This window comes from Oryzias melastigma, linkage group LG3, assembly GCF_002922805.2.
Source record: "Oryzias melastigma strain HK-1 linkage group LG3, ASM292280v2, whole genome shotgun sequence".
Taxonomy (NCBI): Eukaryota; Metazoa; Chordata; class Actinopteri; order Beloniformes; family Adrianichthyidae; genus Oryzias; species Oryzias melastigma.
In genome coordinates, this window is record NC_050514.1 from 19,566,157 (window position 1) to 19,583,023 (window position 16,867).

The 16,867-nt window shown below is 38.4% G+C and overlaps 1 long non-coding RNA gene across 1 annotated transcript; it reads left to right on the forward strand.

The window, feature by feature from the left end:
- The first annotated feature begins 8,834 nt into the window (after positions 1–8,834).
- On the forward strand, positions 8,835–15,978 carry LOC118598165. Its single transcript, XR_004947282.1, has 3 exons — positions 8,835–9,432; positions 9,540–9,638; positions 15,357–15,978. It is a non-coding gene; the product is annotated as an uncharacterized LOC118598165 (long non-coding RNA).
- The last annotated feature ends 889 nt before the right edge of the window (positions 15,979–16,867 follow it).

A 16,867-nucleotide genomic window follows, 5' to 3' on the forward strand; every position in this document is an offset into this window, starting at 1 on the left:
AAATTTGTACAAAACTATGCATTTAAAGGTTACTGCCTTATCTGGTAAAATACTTTTCAAAAGCTCAAAATTGGAGGTAAAAAAGTAGGTCATTCTCAAACTGAACTCTTGAAATGTATCTGGAAAACTTGAAACCAGCACTTGTGTAGCCTTCACTTGACAGATTGAGTTTCAACGCCTTTTTTGGCCAAAACGCTCTTCTGAAGAGGAAAGCTAGAAGGAACGAAGGACAGGAGATGAGAGCTTCGTCCACGAGCTCTCCGCTTGTTAGCACATCCCAGCTAATCTAATCAGCCTGCCAGGACTAAAGAGGGATATAGACGAGCTCCCTAATTGCTCATTTGCTCTGTATCTCCAACCACTCAGCAGCACTAACCAGCCCCAGTCTCAGCCCCCAAGCCCTGACTAACTGCATGCACACACGCACATGCCCATGCAGTTGATGTTTACTTGTAATCAGGGTATTTAGTTACGATAATTTATTTGTTTCCTCATGAACTTGGCATAGAAAACCCAAATTATTGCGAAGCAGGAACCCCGAAGCTAAGATACATATTTCTCTGTATTCCAAATACACTTTCAGCAGACATTGTTATTCTGAGCTGCTTTAATGAAAGCAGCAGAAGTAGGCAGCTGAGTGTGACCACAGAACTCTGCAAGGTTTTTTTCTTTTTTTTTTAATTCTTGATTAGATGCTGGACGTTCAGTTTGAGCTGAAGAGAAAAGAAAGCAGGAGGCCTAAAACAACCTCAGTGTGTAATTCTTCACTCTGCAAATCGTGTTTTTCTCAAATCATTCTGTCATTTTCTGTTGCACAAAAAAGCTGCACTAAAACTGACTCACAATAACTCCTTAATTGACCTTTTTGTTCAAACTTGTGTAAATACTAGAGAACCACAGCGTTCTCCAGTCCTGACAAAAACTATAATGATATCATTGTCTTTTAATGAAATTTTCACTAATTGTAAACAAATAGATGTGAACTTGAAAGCAAAATATAAACAGATTTTATTTTATCTTCATGTGATGAATGGAGGATGACCCCAAGGAAGGAAAAATTCCTTATTGTTATTCAAGCAAATGTTTATTGTTATAGTAACTTGTGTTGTCATTTGATCAGCTGTAGATAAATAGCTTCAAATCAATCAGTTTTGGCTTGATGTGCCAATCAACACAAACTATATTCACACATTGATGCCAGACCTGGGTCTACAAAATCTGGGTCACAGGGTTAACACAAGCCAATTACCAAAGCAGTTAAAGAGGAGACAGGAAATACAATATTGAACACATGACTGCCAGAGTGATGTTCCACTCAGAGCGTGTTTGTGACTTTTGCTTTTGGATTCCACTGCAACAAAAAACGAGATGCGACATTGTTACACATCCTTATATGTTGCATTTAGGTTAAAGATCCAATCCAATGAAAACCCTGTTTTTTGTGGGGGTTAAAAGGTTTTTGAAGCATTTTGTTTTCTCGTATTGGAGGACATATATAAAGAATATAAAGCTTTCTGAGTATTCCTTCTTTCAAATCTCGGTGAATCAGATGAAGACATGTCTGAAAAAGCTTGTAATTAAACTACAATTGATGAGCCAAAAGCTTCCGGACAAATAGATCCATGAACTTTTTTGTTTTCCTCGTCTGAGCCGACATCTGGCTCACACCGTACGGCTGGATAACTCTGATATTGCTTTCATTTTTATTTTACTGGTAATGTTAGCTTGGGGGTGTGAGAGGCTATTAAGCTAGCAGGAGAGCATGTAAACGAAAGGATGATGGGAAATAAGGGCAGGCTTACTCTGCACTAGCAGTCTCGCCCATAACTCAGAGACAAATTTCTAATAAACTACTGCTGTCCGAAAATGACAGTTTTATAATTTGGCCCAAAAGTTGTGTATTCATAATTAAAAGAACACTTTTGAAATACATCTGAAGATGATTGGAGTAAGTCTTGATACAAATTATTTGGTTACAAACCTGCATTTATTTTTGGGACTCCTTTCTAAATTCTCCAGTATGTGTAGCTATCAGTGTTTACGTGTTACAACGATATCCCCAAATCTGTTTTTGTATCCAAAAAGACAATGTTCATACAATCCTTTGATGTTTTGACAGGGCTGATAACTACAAATGTGTGGGTATTAGACGTGTTTATTTTGGGGATGTTTGCTGCGACCCTGGCGTGTGGCTGTGGGACGTTGCGGGGGTTCCCGCTGTTTCCTGTTTATCCCATCCTCCCCGTGAATGTCAAACAGTTTACCTAAAAAGGTGCTCTCTTTCTGTCTTCCTTCTGCCACTAGCAGTGCCGCACACGTAACATACAGATGATGCAGACATGCTGGAGTGAGGGGAGAACCTATTGCTTTCTCCCTCCTTGTCGTCAGACAGGGAGGCGGGGAGCGGGTGATTGAATCATTTGAAACGGGTGACACAACTGCAAAAACCCAGTTTGTATGACGTGCCATACAAAAAAAATTAATCAAAACACAGCTGTTAACAAGCACATTTTCTATGGTGAGAAGTCACATTTAGATTCTGAGCACCTGTAGCTCATTAGCTGAAGCAGTCGTTGGTCCGGTTCCCCGGCTTGACGGTTGATTTGACCTCTGGCGACACACTTAACCTCACAATGACCCTGAGGTGATCTAAATTCTGTAAACTGCTTTAGATCCAACCATCTGCTTGAATGTATTTACCGATTTTAACTCATATTTATGCTCTTAACATTTACTAAAACAGTCTTTCACCGTGAAAAACTCGCCTGTTTTATCACAAATAATCAAAAGCAGATGTCTCCTTTTAATTATCTGTTGAGGTAAAACAAAGCTGAGATAAATCCTTTATGTTTTAATTGTTGAATTACTCTTTCTGAATGTGCAACGTGAAACCACACAGGCAGGCCTGCCAGTAAAAACAGGTTCAATGAGAAGCTGCTCAGGAACAAATATGGTCTTCCTGTCCCAGTTCCAGAGTTTTCTTTAGACTCAACTGTCTTGTAAACTTTGCAAAAGCTGCACAAGGTAACAGGAGTGTCTGAGGGGCAGAAGTAAGGAGGATTCAGTGGAACTGGAAGTGGTGGCTGGGATTTGAAAGCTGAATCAGTAGAGAATCTGCTGTAAAATCCTTGGTGGACAGTTAAAAGGATATGGGCTTCTCTCCAAAAACAAGATTAGAATTGAACCCTTTAACACAGAGTGTTTATGTTCTTTGATTTAATGTAATTTATTGTTAAAACGAATGATTATATTAATGGTTGAAAAGTTACAGTGCATTAAAGATGTTGTGTTATAACATCACCAGGTGTTACGGTTAATGAAAAAGCGTATAAAAGACAACAAACTTTGCTTTTAAATGCTACATTTCATTTCTTCAAAACCCTAAATCAAATTTTGTAAAATCAACACATTTAACTTAAGGTACATGATGCTGTTCACATCATTAAAAATAAATAATATCCCAAAAAATGTAAATATGCATAAATATAAATGTACCAAATTTCTTAAATTTATAATTTCTTATATTAGTAAAACAGCTTGTCATCAATTCAAAGCATTGTCAATTTAAAAGAAAAATGTACTATTACAGTGAAATAGTTATTTTTTAAGCCGGTATTTAATCCTTGAACACTTTTGCTATAAAAAGTTACACTATCACTAATTATTACTTGAAATAATATACCCCCAACAAAATATTTGTCATCAAAAATAGACTTAAATATGACAACACATGATAAATTAGAGTAGTTTTCTTTCATTGTCAACTGTGGTTTATGTAACAAAATAAAAAACAAAATCATAGGAAGATCCTAATAACATGTTCGTAAAAAATACTGAAAATTTTGTAATTTACAAAATTTCCTTAAAAAATGATACTGGAGACTATCCTTTGGTCCACTCATTCCTTGAGACTTTACCCAGGGACCATGACACTCAGAAAAATTCAACATATTGATAATTATATAAATCACCCAACCGTCGTGCTCTAGGGTTAAAAAAGTGTCATTATTTTATATCATTTTGATTAAATTAGATTTTAACAATTAAGCTGTGCTTTTTTAAAATAAAAATAAAACTGCCGTTCTATTTAAAAGTTTAGTTTACTTTCTGTTTAGTGGAGTTTCTTGTTAGAAACATTGTAGAAATATACATCATATAATAATAATTGTGTTTTCATCAATGATTATAAAAATAAATGTTAATAATATTAATGATTGTAATACATTCGAGATGCATTCCTTCCCTGTTTTTCTATGGATTTTTCTTTTCTTACTCCTGTTATTATTTTCCATTCCTGAGGATAAATGCAAGTGTGATTATTTTTCTGTTTGGGCAGCCCACCATGTGAAGCCAGCATGTGTGGGTGCATTTATATAAAAGACATGAGAAGAGCAAATGAGTTTGTGGGTGTGTGGGTGGTCCTCCAAAGCCAGAGTGCAGGGATCTACGCTGAGAACGTAAGTGAACTGTTAAAGGCCACACGAGCAGCCTGACTGAAATCACAATATGCCCCGAAAAAAAGAGAGAAAACCAGCGAGAAGCACTGTTGATAGGCCTTTGCCGCTCCCCTCTAGAAAACAATTCTTTCACGTGGCGAAACGCGTATGGGACGAATGATTTGCCTTATAAACTTCCAATAGATTTAAATAGTCCAAGAACCTAAAAACAGGTCTAAGTGGAGGGAAAAGCAACAGCAAGAGTCGATTAGAAAGAAAAAATGACTAACAAATGCATGCAGTGAAATCCTAAAAAACAGTATTGCAGCTGCCATCCTGTTCGATGACGACCGACTGCTTCACCTCTTCATATCTGCTAAAGCAGACATCAGCAAACTTTATCCTATGATCTCTCTGACAGGCTTCACTCTTTCAGTCAGTCTGTCTCTGTGGATTTCCTGTGCCCTCAGGCCTTCTCGACATCCACCTCTCTCCAGGGACACAGTTTGTCTTTAACACACACAACAGCATAGATATATGCGCATAGACTCACACACATACACAGCTCGGTGTCTCAGATAAGGATCTCCACCAACCTCCCTCTGGAGTTGGGACAGAGGAGATGCTGCCGTTAGTGTGTCAGTCATTCCTTTCGTCTGCAGCGTGTGCTCTTCCAATACGTTGTAGATCTACATTTCCCAGAGTTTTTCTGAGACCAACAAAAAAGGGTCAAAAATAGAAAATAAAAGCAGGGGGGTGCAGAAAGCTTGTGACAAGAGGATTAAGTGGGCAGAAGCTCTCATAGCTGCAGGGCTCAAGCGCCTCCCAATGACTTCCAGATGGACCTCATTTACCCAACACGGGTCTTCTGCATTGAGCACTGTCTACAAAGACTCAGAAGAGTCCAAAATAAAAAAATAAAACAACTAATGTGCAGCATTTCAGCTAAGCAGTCCATTGCCCCTCATAGACGACAACAGATTTTAACCCCAATGACTTAAACTGCAAAAACAGGTCCCGTATGAAGAAATAAGTCAAAAATGATTAAAATTTGTCATTTTTTTCTTTAAATATGCAATACAAAATCTGCCAATTGCGTAAGAAGAATGGTCTTACCATGAATACTTATTTTAGGGGGAAAAAAACATATTTTCTTAGATTGTTTTGCTACTGAAAAACTGTTCTTGATTGATTTTCTTGCAAGACAATTTTTCCTGAAACAAGGATATTTTTACTTCCTTAATATTCAGTTTTGCAGGGTTTTTTTGTCTTTTCTTTTGATTTTATCTAATATGTTTGTCAATCGGGTTTACCTTTACTTCATTTATCCATTAAATCTTGGAAAACGTCTGCTGATTTAGAACTTCCTGATTTGAAAGTAAGGAACATTACTGACAAACGATTCTAAAGAAGTCTATATTTGAGAGGAAAATACTGTAAAAAGTTGCATTTTATGGATGGAAATGTCATTTTAAGGTGGAGATGAAGGTGGTGTGGTGCGTGTGGCAGAAGGCTTTTCCCACACAGGGCTGTGACTGTACAAAGGGCCAGTGTTCAAACGCCGTGCACTGTAGCCATGCGTGACGTGGTGGTGTGAAGCTGCCTGTAAAACCCACAGAAACAGGTACGGGTCATAGCCAACAGCACACATGTCGGGTCAGCCCGGGTTTTCTGCGCTCCTTGTTCCGCTGCATCTTTGTGTGGGCTGGAGGAGGGGGTGAAGGAGCGTCCATAACTGTATTTTTAGAAACCACATGACACAAAGCAGCGTGTTCCTCTGGCTAACGCGGTGCAGCACCTCGGAGGCCCTTTCAGTGAGCATCCACTAACCCGTCCTCCTACCTTCAACCACCTCCGTGCACATGGACGCACGCCATATACGGTTCCCTGCAGGCTCGGCTCACACATGCACACAAGTACTCATCACACCTTAAGCACCACATATGGTATCATTTTTAACTCTCTTTTCACTTTCCAAAACCAGAAGTTATCATCAACCAATGATGGATACGTCTGTAAACTGAGGATATATCATTAGCAACAGTTAGCAGCCTTGCAGTATTTACATTATTGGTACACAGCTGTTGAGGAATGTCAAACAAGCAACGTGGATAAATATGTTCTCCAGGTGGCGTTCTTGATCACCAAAAAGCTTTTCCCCCTATCAACTAGCGGCGCTGCACCTTAAGATCGATTGATACCCTCATTAGCCAAGTTGAACTGACCCCGGCCTTAATACAAAACCAGTGTTTGTTATCGTGCAAAAGAAATGAGTCCAGTGGGGATAACGTTGGCTGCACTGATAAAAGGACAGGATTGATGGTAGAGGGGGAAATATAGAACCCTGAAAGCAGAGAGAAGTCAGCATGTAAAAACTGCAGAGTAAAGTGGAGGATGAAGAAGATGAACTGTTATCTATTACGCTTTCTGGGGTCACGTAAATCCATGTGCCTTGGGTGTTCTCCTGCCCCGCCATACATTAGATGCCGTCTGCATGCACTGGAAGGCAATCCTGACATCTGGTTTCCATGAGCGCCTGAGGAGACTGAGAGCAGCCATGTACGGCACAGAAGGTATTAGAGGTAATTTACTTATTAGAGGAAAAAAAGACTCAATCTCAGGAGCTGTGATTGTAAATGGAGATGGAGCTTATCTGAATCCGAATCCCTGCAGGGGAAATAAAAGTCAGCAAGTGGTGGCAGTTTAACACAAATATGCGTACATCACGGCAGCAGGCGTACAAATTAATGCACAGCATGAGCTAGCAATACTCTAGATTTGTTTTATGGTATTTGTAAATGTGTTTATTTGAACTCACTGTGCAAGAAGTGTATTCACATCATATACATCATCTCATAAGAAAAAGTGTTTTTATGCTAATATGAATCTATCAGCATGTTAAAAGAGACAACAAATTGTAAAGTATGACTGAAGCATAGTTTTTGGCTGATTGTTGCAGCAGTTTTTATGTAAACAATCTAATTTTATAGTCATATTTGTAAGGAACCTGCAGCTGTGGAATGAACAGCAGCAGCTGAGCTTGTGGATCGATGAAAAGTTTTGCCAAATTTTCTCTGTCAGTGTCAGGAAGCAACGCTGTTTTCAGTTAACTTCAGATTTACAAACTCCAAAGTTCCACAATCCTGTATCATGACAGTCTCAGCCAAACTGTCATCTAAAGTTGCAGAGAATGATTCTGTCTCAAAACAGTTTGTGATTTGGCTGGCAGCTGGCAAAAAGAAGAAGGTAGGATGCTTTGAATTGGTCTTCCACATTAAATTGAAGCTTAAGAAATACATTTATAATGTTGAGTTGCCAGTTTATATATATTTTTTTCAGAATAATATAATTTAACCCACCAAACACTATCAAATACATGTGAGGAGTTGAGTAAGATGAACTTGAAACATTATGCATCCACATGACTCCACTGGGTAAAATGCTGTCAGTTAATAAACAATGCAAAATGGAAAATAAATCAATATTGCGCAATAAAAGTACTGCGTTTATTTAAACTACCGGTACATTATTGTTCATTTCTGGCAGAAAGTTTCATACATTTTGTGTCTCACTGTTGTGTAGATGTTCCAAAATAGGATTCAATTACTTTGCTAAAACTCTTTTGAATGCTGCACTTTCCCCTTCACCAACTTTAAAGCAGGCGTGTCCAAAGTGTGGCTCTTGTTCAAATTTCCTGTCTTAAAATCAATGACACCACACTTTTTAGGAACTGTAATATGATTTCTTGATTGGGATTCGCCAAAATACATTATAAGTTGTAAACCTATGGCAACAACCTGTGTCTACTTAACCTTTAACCCTTGTGCTATGCTAGATATGTTGACGTTGGTAGTTGGTTTTCAATGACTGGTGTCCGAGGCAGACATGAAATCCTGTCCACCTTCATCTCCATTTGTCATGGGATGGATAACACGTGAGGGTGGGGTCATCTGGACCCCATAAGATAACAGAAGGGTTAAAACCTTAAAGAACAGAACAAGAAGAAATGCATTTCTCTAATTAACACCACAGTGGTTTGTACTACTGAATAAGTTAAATATTTGTCTTATTTATTGTTCATGTGATTTAAGTTTAGAACTTTACAGTGAGCATTTCATTCGGAATAATATGTAGTTCTCTATTAAAACAGAAGTTTTTGATCCTTTTTTTATTCACTGTAAAAATTCACTGTAATTTTGGTCAAAATGAATTCAAGATTATTTCTGTTTTATGTGAAGAAATTAAAAGTATCCCATAACAAAAACATTGTCATTAAATAGTTCATTTGCATTAAATGTTATTATAAGGGTTCGAAGAAATCTCACTTCACCAAATCTGTTCCTCTTTGCAAAAAGTTTGGACATTTAAAGGAAAGAATAAATGAAACGTTATAACCGGGACATGACAGTCAGACAAAAGTAGTTTGTACCTTAAAATATGTTGGATAAACTGAAAAAAAATGCTGTTCTGTAAGTGCAGCAGAGGGTTTAGCATCCAACTTATTGCTCATGAAAAGATTACTTTCTCAAAACATCTTCTCTAGCTTCTTCTTTCGTGTGGCAGAGCTGAGTCACTGTTTATTTATTTTATCAATGGGCACTAAGAGATTTCTTTTAAAAAACTGTGTCAATTTCCATGTTTCGGAAAGATGGTTGCTGTTATCTGATGACGCTTTTTGCGGCCAGTTAGTCATCGTCACTGTAAGTCTGCTGCTTACTGGAAACATTTTCAGCTTTTTTTTTTTTTGACAGCCATGCAATGACCTGGTTGTTTGGCTTGTGACATAATGTTGAAACAGGAATGGAAAAGATCTATTATTCAAATGTGGGTGCAACGACCAGCCTAAACATCACTCATTAAACTTTGTTGGCCCTTCACTGAGTGAGTAAGCTGCTGTAAGTGTTGTTTCTCAATTGTTCAACCCTTTTGTTCCCAGACTCTCACACGAACCAGCGTCACTCAGATTCGCTCAGCCCAAAGCTCCAAAGCCATAAAAGTGAGCAGCACATTGTCTCCTTGCGAAACTTGGTAACATCATGTTCATCTGGTGCACTTAGAAAAATACCAGTGTAACGCACACATCCTGTGCTCTTTATCATCCAGCTCCCACACATTCACGTAGGTGATGAGGAGAGCAGCGTGCAGGAGTTGTTCTTCTTGTCAGCACAGATTTCAGAGTGCATCACTGACTAACCTTCTCTGGTAAGTGGAGTGAACCAAATCTGCCAAAAACATGAAGGACAGAGTTGAAACATATGAACAAACGGGTGACATTAGTCTCATCCACACCTTCTATTCACCTTTGCTCTTTGGAAATGTGGTCAACAGTGTAAGTGAGCAAGATTTGTTGTGTGTGTTTGTGTGTTTGGGGTGGGAGGAAGGCTCTTGGATTACAGAAAAGAGTTTCTGGCACCCAATCCACAGATTGATGGAGTCATTTGGGTGGGCCAAGGCTCACTAAAAGGAAAGGTTGGCTGATGTCTGGTCTCAGCTGTCTGCCGTCTGATCGATCCCCGCTCTGCGGTGGCCAGAAAATCTCCACCGCTGATAAAACGATCTCACACGTCCAGGTAAACCCACAGATTAAACTTCCCTCCCTGAACCAGTTCACCCCTGAGGCAAACGACACAAACTAAAGGACAGAAGTGTGCGTGAATTCAATGATGTGCACGCCACTGTCGCTTCGTGCCAGATCACTGAGGACTCACTCCTGAGTTTACGAGGGGGAGCTCTTAGTCTGGTCTGTGTCACTGTGTCAGGATGACTTTAGCAAAGTAATCTGGCTTGTTTCTCCCTTTCAAGCACTCCACAAAGTTTTCCTCTCTGCTCTTTTACTGTGTACCCAGCTAAAGCTGCTGGAAAGCTGAAAGAGTTGTTTTCTCTAACCTTTATTTTGCTTCATTATTCATGTGATTTCAAAACTCACTCCAATGAAAATCATCTTTTTGGTGTTTTTAACATGTTCTTGTGGCATTTTTTTCATATATAAAATAATTTAAGATTATTACTGGATTGCTTAGTATTTCTTCCATTAACGACTTTATTTTCCTCATCTGAGCTACCATCTGGCTCTAAACTGAACGGCTGCAAAGCTCCAATATTGCTTGCCAATTTTGTTGCTCCGCTAATGTTAGCTTGGGGTTGTGAGGTACTGTAAGCTAAAAGGAATGCTGGGATATCAGCTGAAGTTACTTCCATGCCAACAATCCCGCCCACAACTTAAATGTGAATTTCTAATATGTCTTAAAAACAACACAGGATTTTTTTTATTTTGGTCAAAAACTGCATAACCATAAGTAAAAGACAACTGGGAGTGATTTCACAAAATGTAAAAATATAATTGGAGTGGGGCTTTAAACACAATGGAAGTAACACTACCTGAAGTAATTAAAAGTACCCGTCCACTCTTCGTCATCCAAAATGACGATCTTTTTTTATTTTGAGGCCTGTATCACTTCTGCACTTTCATTGTTTGACTTTGATGCTCTCTTTTTCCATTTTCTTTTCTTCCCTTCTCCACTCGTCTGTCCATGTCTGGATCCAGAGAGATGCTCTGACCACCACAGTCTGTGTGGCCTCTTTTGTTGTAATGCTGGCCTGCTGCTCTCTTTCCAGAGAAACCACGGTGTGTCACAGCCACAGAAATAGATTTGTGTTTACATCACCTTAAACCCAGCCCTGCTCTTGTTTTGAAAGATGTTCTGTGGTGCACTATGTGGAAAATAAAACTCTTTGGGTAGGAAAATAAGTCATCAGGTGCGTTTGATATGGGGCATTTGATTTTATGTTCTGATGTAGAACGCTAATTTTAGAAAATTTCCCCCAAAAAAGTTTACTTCTGAATTTAAAGATGCATTTTGTCAGAATGTTCTGCTTTTTTTTGTCCTGAATGAGTAGTTACAACACAACTTTAAATCTCTGCAAGAAACAGATAGTTTGGGGCTTTTAAAGCATTGTGCACAGCACCCCCTACAGGACACATGCAGTATTTTGTAAAAAGAACTTTTCAAGCTAAACAAATGCTACAGGATTTCAGTTTCCTGCATTTGAAAATACCAGGCTCCTATTAAAGTAAATGTTTTACACTTTGTCATAGACACAAATATTTTATTTTTGGAGAATAGGAAGGATAAGAAGTAATAAAAAGTTTAGCTGTTAGGTTGAGATAAGTTTGAAAAAATCTTGAATAATTTAGAAATCAAAACATAACATTTACATATTTTTTAAATGTATAAAGCTTTTGAAAATAATATATGCCTATTTGAACGTAGATAAATCAATGCTTATAACAACTCCTTCATAATATATTTTCTAAATAAGCTAAATAAACTAGTTAGTGGGATTAAGCGCACTGAGTGCTGCCTTGGTATATGGTTCGGCTGAGTAAGCAACAATAAATCTGAGTGTTTTCTGCTTCTTGATGAGAGGCTGATAACATGGCAGGGGTCAAACCTGAGTGGTCATCTCTTCTCTACTCTCAGAGCGCGCCATAAATCACCTGATAGTGTCTGGGCGCTGTCAAGCTTGCCTGCTGCCCACCAGGGTTAAACCAACAGAGGCCTGAGAAGGGGAGGTGGACAGACAGACAGAGGGAGGGAGGGAGAGAAAACTCTGCTTTGTCTTCTTTACTGACAGCAATCCCACCGTGTCGGTGATTGAAGGTTAAGACAGACGAGACACTCTCGCTTTAAACATAAGAAATCTTTCCCCTCTACAAATATGGTTGTACTTATAGGTGTTTCTTGTTGCAATTATGTTATTTGGCTAAAAAAAATCTATTCTCATGTAAAAGTTATTTTTTCTCACCATCTGTTGTTCTGTCTTTTCCTTCCTCTCCATCCCACCACTCTTCCCTTAAGAGCCAAGTGGAGGCAGCAGCAGCAGCAAAGGCTTCACCCAGAGCTAAAGATAGAGCTCTTTAGAGCCTTCATCTGTCATTCTGTGACAGTGTTGTAATCAGGCCTCGAAGATCCTGCCTTAAGGCTGGACCTGACAGGGGGCCTGAGCGGTCCGGGGCCCTCTGGACAGCTGCCAACCCACAGGAGGCGTGTGATTAAACACAGCATAACCCTCATAGTCCATCTAATGTCAGAGCACAGAGGACAAATTTATACATTGCTGCTGAGAGCTGATGAACTGCATGATTGATCGCTTCTAACTTGGACTCCAGTTTTGCCACCAATGGGAGGCACCAGTCCGACTCTAAACGTGTGGTTATCACTCTGTGGCGAAAGAAACTGAAAATGCTGCAACAACGGTGGGAATACACTAAGTTTATCAAACAAATTTACCACAAAAACCACCTCTTTTTCCACATATTGTTTCTATTAAGAAATAAACGATTTGCAATCAGAAAGGTGACAAAAGCAGCAACATTACCAAAAGATGACAGCTTTAATTGTTTGAATCAAAATAGTTTCTGAACACAAAGCGGTCCACGTCAATCTGAATAATGAGGATGAAAATGCTTTTATTTTGATAATCGGAACTTAGAATTGTTATCAGGACTAAAATATTTTAATATAAAATAGTTTCAACTAAATCTGTTTTGAATTGAACACTTGTAATGTTGGTTTAATGTCTCAATAACGGAATTTTTAAAATTTCCCCTGAAGAAGCAGCAAAGTGAGTGGGATTACTGATGGATGAAGTCAACTGCGGGTCTTTCACAATTACTTCTGTGTTCGTTCACAGAAAATGGTGATGCACTTTATTTTGTGTGAGTCTGTGTTGTGATGAATCGCCGCTTGGTGTGGGCGGGAAGGTGGACGAGACGGAGAGAAACAGTGGACCTAAGTAAAGGAACGATAGGCGGACTTTACAGGATGTTATCAACATCCTGTCTGTGTGACCTGGTGTTAAAACTCATGTAAGACAGCAATCTGTTGGCTCTGGCCGTGCCTCTGAGACGACAAGGAAACAAAACACTTGAGATGTTGTTTGCATGAGGCTCCTACGCACGTGAGGACTGGACTAGTGAAATGTGACCACACAGAAAAGGTAACTTTAGACATAGAGGGTCCCCAAGATAACAATAGCTGTTTTTTGTGCAATAAACCCTTACTTACAAATATAGAAGTATTGTCTATTGATAGAAATGTTACTTTGAAAATCCGTGGTTTTGCTTTATTCTGACTCTTCTCAGTAACAGACATAAAATATTTTAAATATCGTGAAATACAGCAGTGGAAGCTTGTGGACTCAACAGTAAGACATTCCAACTGCTCATGCTCCTTCTTCTCCTCTAGCTCCCCCTAGAGGCCACAAGGCTTAAAGGCCTAAAAGACTGAAACCATTTAAGTGTAAATGTCAATTAAAGCTCTTCCATTTTCATTTTGATCACCCAAACTGATTCCACAGATGACCCAATCTCTATTTCAAGAGTTGTTTAAAAAATGACTCAAGACAAGAGAATAATTAAATAAAAATAGCATTGAGTCAAGCATTTGGACAAACACTTGTTGACTAAGTATAACGCTTGAACAGAGATGCTTTCGTTGTACGTGATTATCTAAAGTTCTTTGCTCCATTGTGGCTCTTGGCTATTAAGAAAAATACAAATGATTTCAACATACAAAGGGTTTGATTTATTTTAATTAATGAAGTTTTGTCATTTGTATTGGGAATTTTGACATAAAAACTGAAACATGATGGTAAGAGTGTTTGTTATTAGAATAAGCGTAAACCACATATACTGGTAGATTTATTAAAAAAAATAAGATTCTGCACCACTGTTGTCATGTTCATATTTGATAGTAAAAAGAAAAAAAATCTTTTTTGTGATTTTATGACTTAAGTCATAAAAGGCCATCTTTGATTTGGCTTTTTTTGCACTTTTATTTTAAGTAGGAGGATTTTTTGGTTAGTAAGAAACCGGAACAAATGGCTCTTTTAGTATTAAAGGTTGCCGACCCGAAAAACAAAAGCTTAAGAGAAAATAAGCAGGTTAGGCTTGATATTGTGAGAATGGTGAGCTGGTTTAAAGATTAGCACAAATGTGTGTTTAGGGTTTGGTCGAACCAGCCAGAAATAAATAAAATGGTCTGATATCCTCTCAGCCTCAGAGCTGCAGACTTAGTGTTTTCTTTTAAAAAGCAGCTAAAAACACACATATATATACATATATATATTTAAATAGCTTTTTCCTAATTCTGTTTTTATATTCTATGTTTTACTTTGTGTTTTACCGTGAAGCTCTTTGTGGTCTTTATCTTGAAAGGAGCTAAATAAATAACCTTTATTATTATTAGTAGTAGTAATAGTAGCAGTAGTATTATTAATAATAATAATAATAATATTATTATTATTAATTTTAAAAGTAGATGATAAATTGTGGCTTGTCAATTCAGATGCCTACACCCAAAGATAAGCCTGTTTTTTTAAGGTTGTGATTAAATGTTATTTTATTCTTTAAATGTTATTTTAATAATACATTGTGAGGTTGTATTTTATCTATTTGAATATTTTTTTTAATTTTATATTTAGTATTTGTATTTATGCTTTTCAACATCATAGCCAGGAGGCTAGAGGTGAAAATGTAACTTAACTTTTTAAACTTTATTTAATCATGTTTTTATTTTATTTTAAATTGCACTGTTCCCTCTTAAATAAACTATTGTTACATTTTCAGGATGGATTCTTCTTGCTCCTTGCTTTATTGAAATCAGCACAGACCGTTTTTTTGTCTCGCAGGTACATCCTCATACCTGGTAGCTATCAGCTACTTTAAAACAAATGCTACTCTTTATTCCATTTCCCATTACACACACAGGGATAGCTAGCAAAGTCGACGGGTGAGTCAGTATTCGTAAGGAACCCTCTCTGAGGTCAGACATGGGCAGAATTCCCCAGCGTGCAGGTATCACCAGCAGGCATCAGCTATCTCAGAGCTCATCACCTCAAACTGCTCTTTTATTACAGGAAATTGCATGCGGAGCGAGCAGCAGTCTGGCTCCCGACAGCACACATCTGCACTGGGGGAACCCAGTGACGTGGGTCAGCATTAGAGCAGGGAGTGAGTGGTCTTCATTCATGACGACTGAGATCATCTTTCTCGTTCTCTGTGAGAACTGAAATAAGTGCTCAAGGTTACAATATTTTATGGAGCCAGAACTATCGTTTGCAGCTAATAAAAGTGAGTGCTCAAGAGTAAAGAAAGTCACGTCTAATTGAAGGTAAACCAACAACTGCAGTCACCTTATCTCCTCCATGAATTGTGTTGAGGTCAATCAAAGACAACAACCGTGGCATTAGGATGTGTGTATTTGTGTTTGTTGTATTCATACACGTGTGTGTGTGTGTGTGTGGTCCGGCTGGATTGATAGATATGTAGAGGGAGGAGTGTGAGGCATGGAGCAGTAAACAATGAGACGTGCATGTAGGAGGTCTGGGTGCAGACTAAACCCAGAGCTGTCAGGCTTCCAGACAGTCATACAGATAGATCCGATCTCAGGGTCCACACTGTTTTATAGCCCTGTCACATTCAAACCGGCGGGTTGTTAGCTTACAGCCTCTGCATCCCTCACCTGGAACAAAAAATATTTAAAAAAAACAACATATTTTTTTGTCTTTAGTAAAAAGTATAAATAAATTGAAAGTACTGGCAGTCATGCAAAATTAATAAATTGGCTTTCAAGAATCAGTTTTTGCAGGAAAAACAAATATGGATATGATTATTTTAAATGTAGCCACTTGATTTGAGTGATTTTAGCTGCATGAGTTCCAGTTGCAATGCTAAAAAATGTTTATTTTGTTCAGTTTTTTTGTTTATTACATATCTATCAAGTGTGCTGATTGAATTATTAGACAATTAAACACTTAATTTGCATGGAGTGCCAAAAAGTTTAGAGACACCTCCCTTTTGTCCTGTTTAGTCAATACCTAAACTTTTTAACTTTGGAAGCTGACAAATCGAGCACGAGAGAAAATCTAACTTTTCTAAAATCCTCACAGGTTTCACTTATTCTATGTTGAAGTGTGTTCCTCAGAGTACATGATGTACATAATAAAGTTTGTGAAAAAAGCAGTCGTGCTCTGTGTATTTGTGTAATGTGGACTTGTCTTGTATGACCCTCATCACGCCCAGAGGTCACACATTGTTCAAGAGGATGCTGACACTCACGCTGATGGATGGCGGTTCAGGCCGTTTCCCTGGATTCCGTGATACTCGGGAAATCGTAACTCAGGAGTGGGATGGGAGGGAGGGGGGGTCTTCTTTTGACTTCGCATTAATTTCCCTCTGAATCCACGGTGCGATGAAGAGGCTGTCAGCTGGCTGAGCTAAAAAAAAATGATGTTTCTAGTTTTTATTAGTCACTGCCTGAAGACTTTTTCTAATCATGGTCATGCATTAGGATGTATCATATCATGAGCAATAAGCAACAGTTCAGTGTGGAGTGGAACTGCTCAGCGTTTTCTGTTATGACTAATGT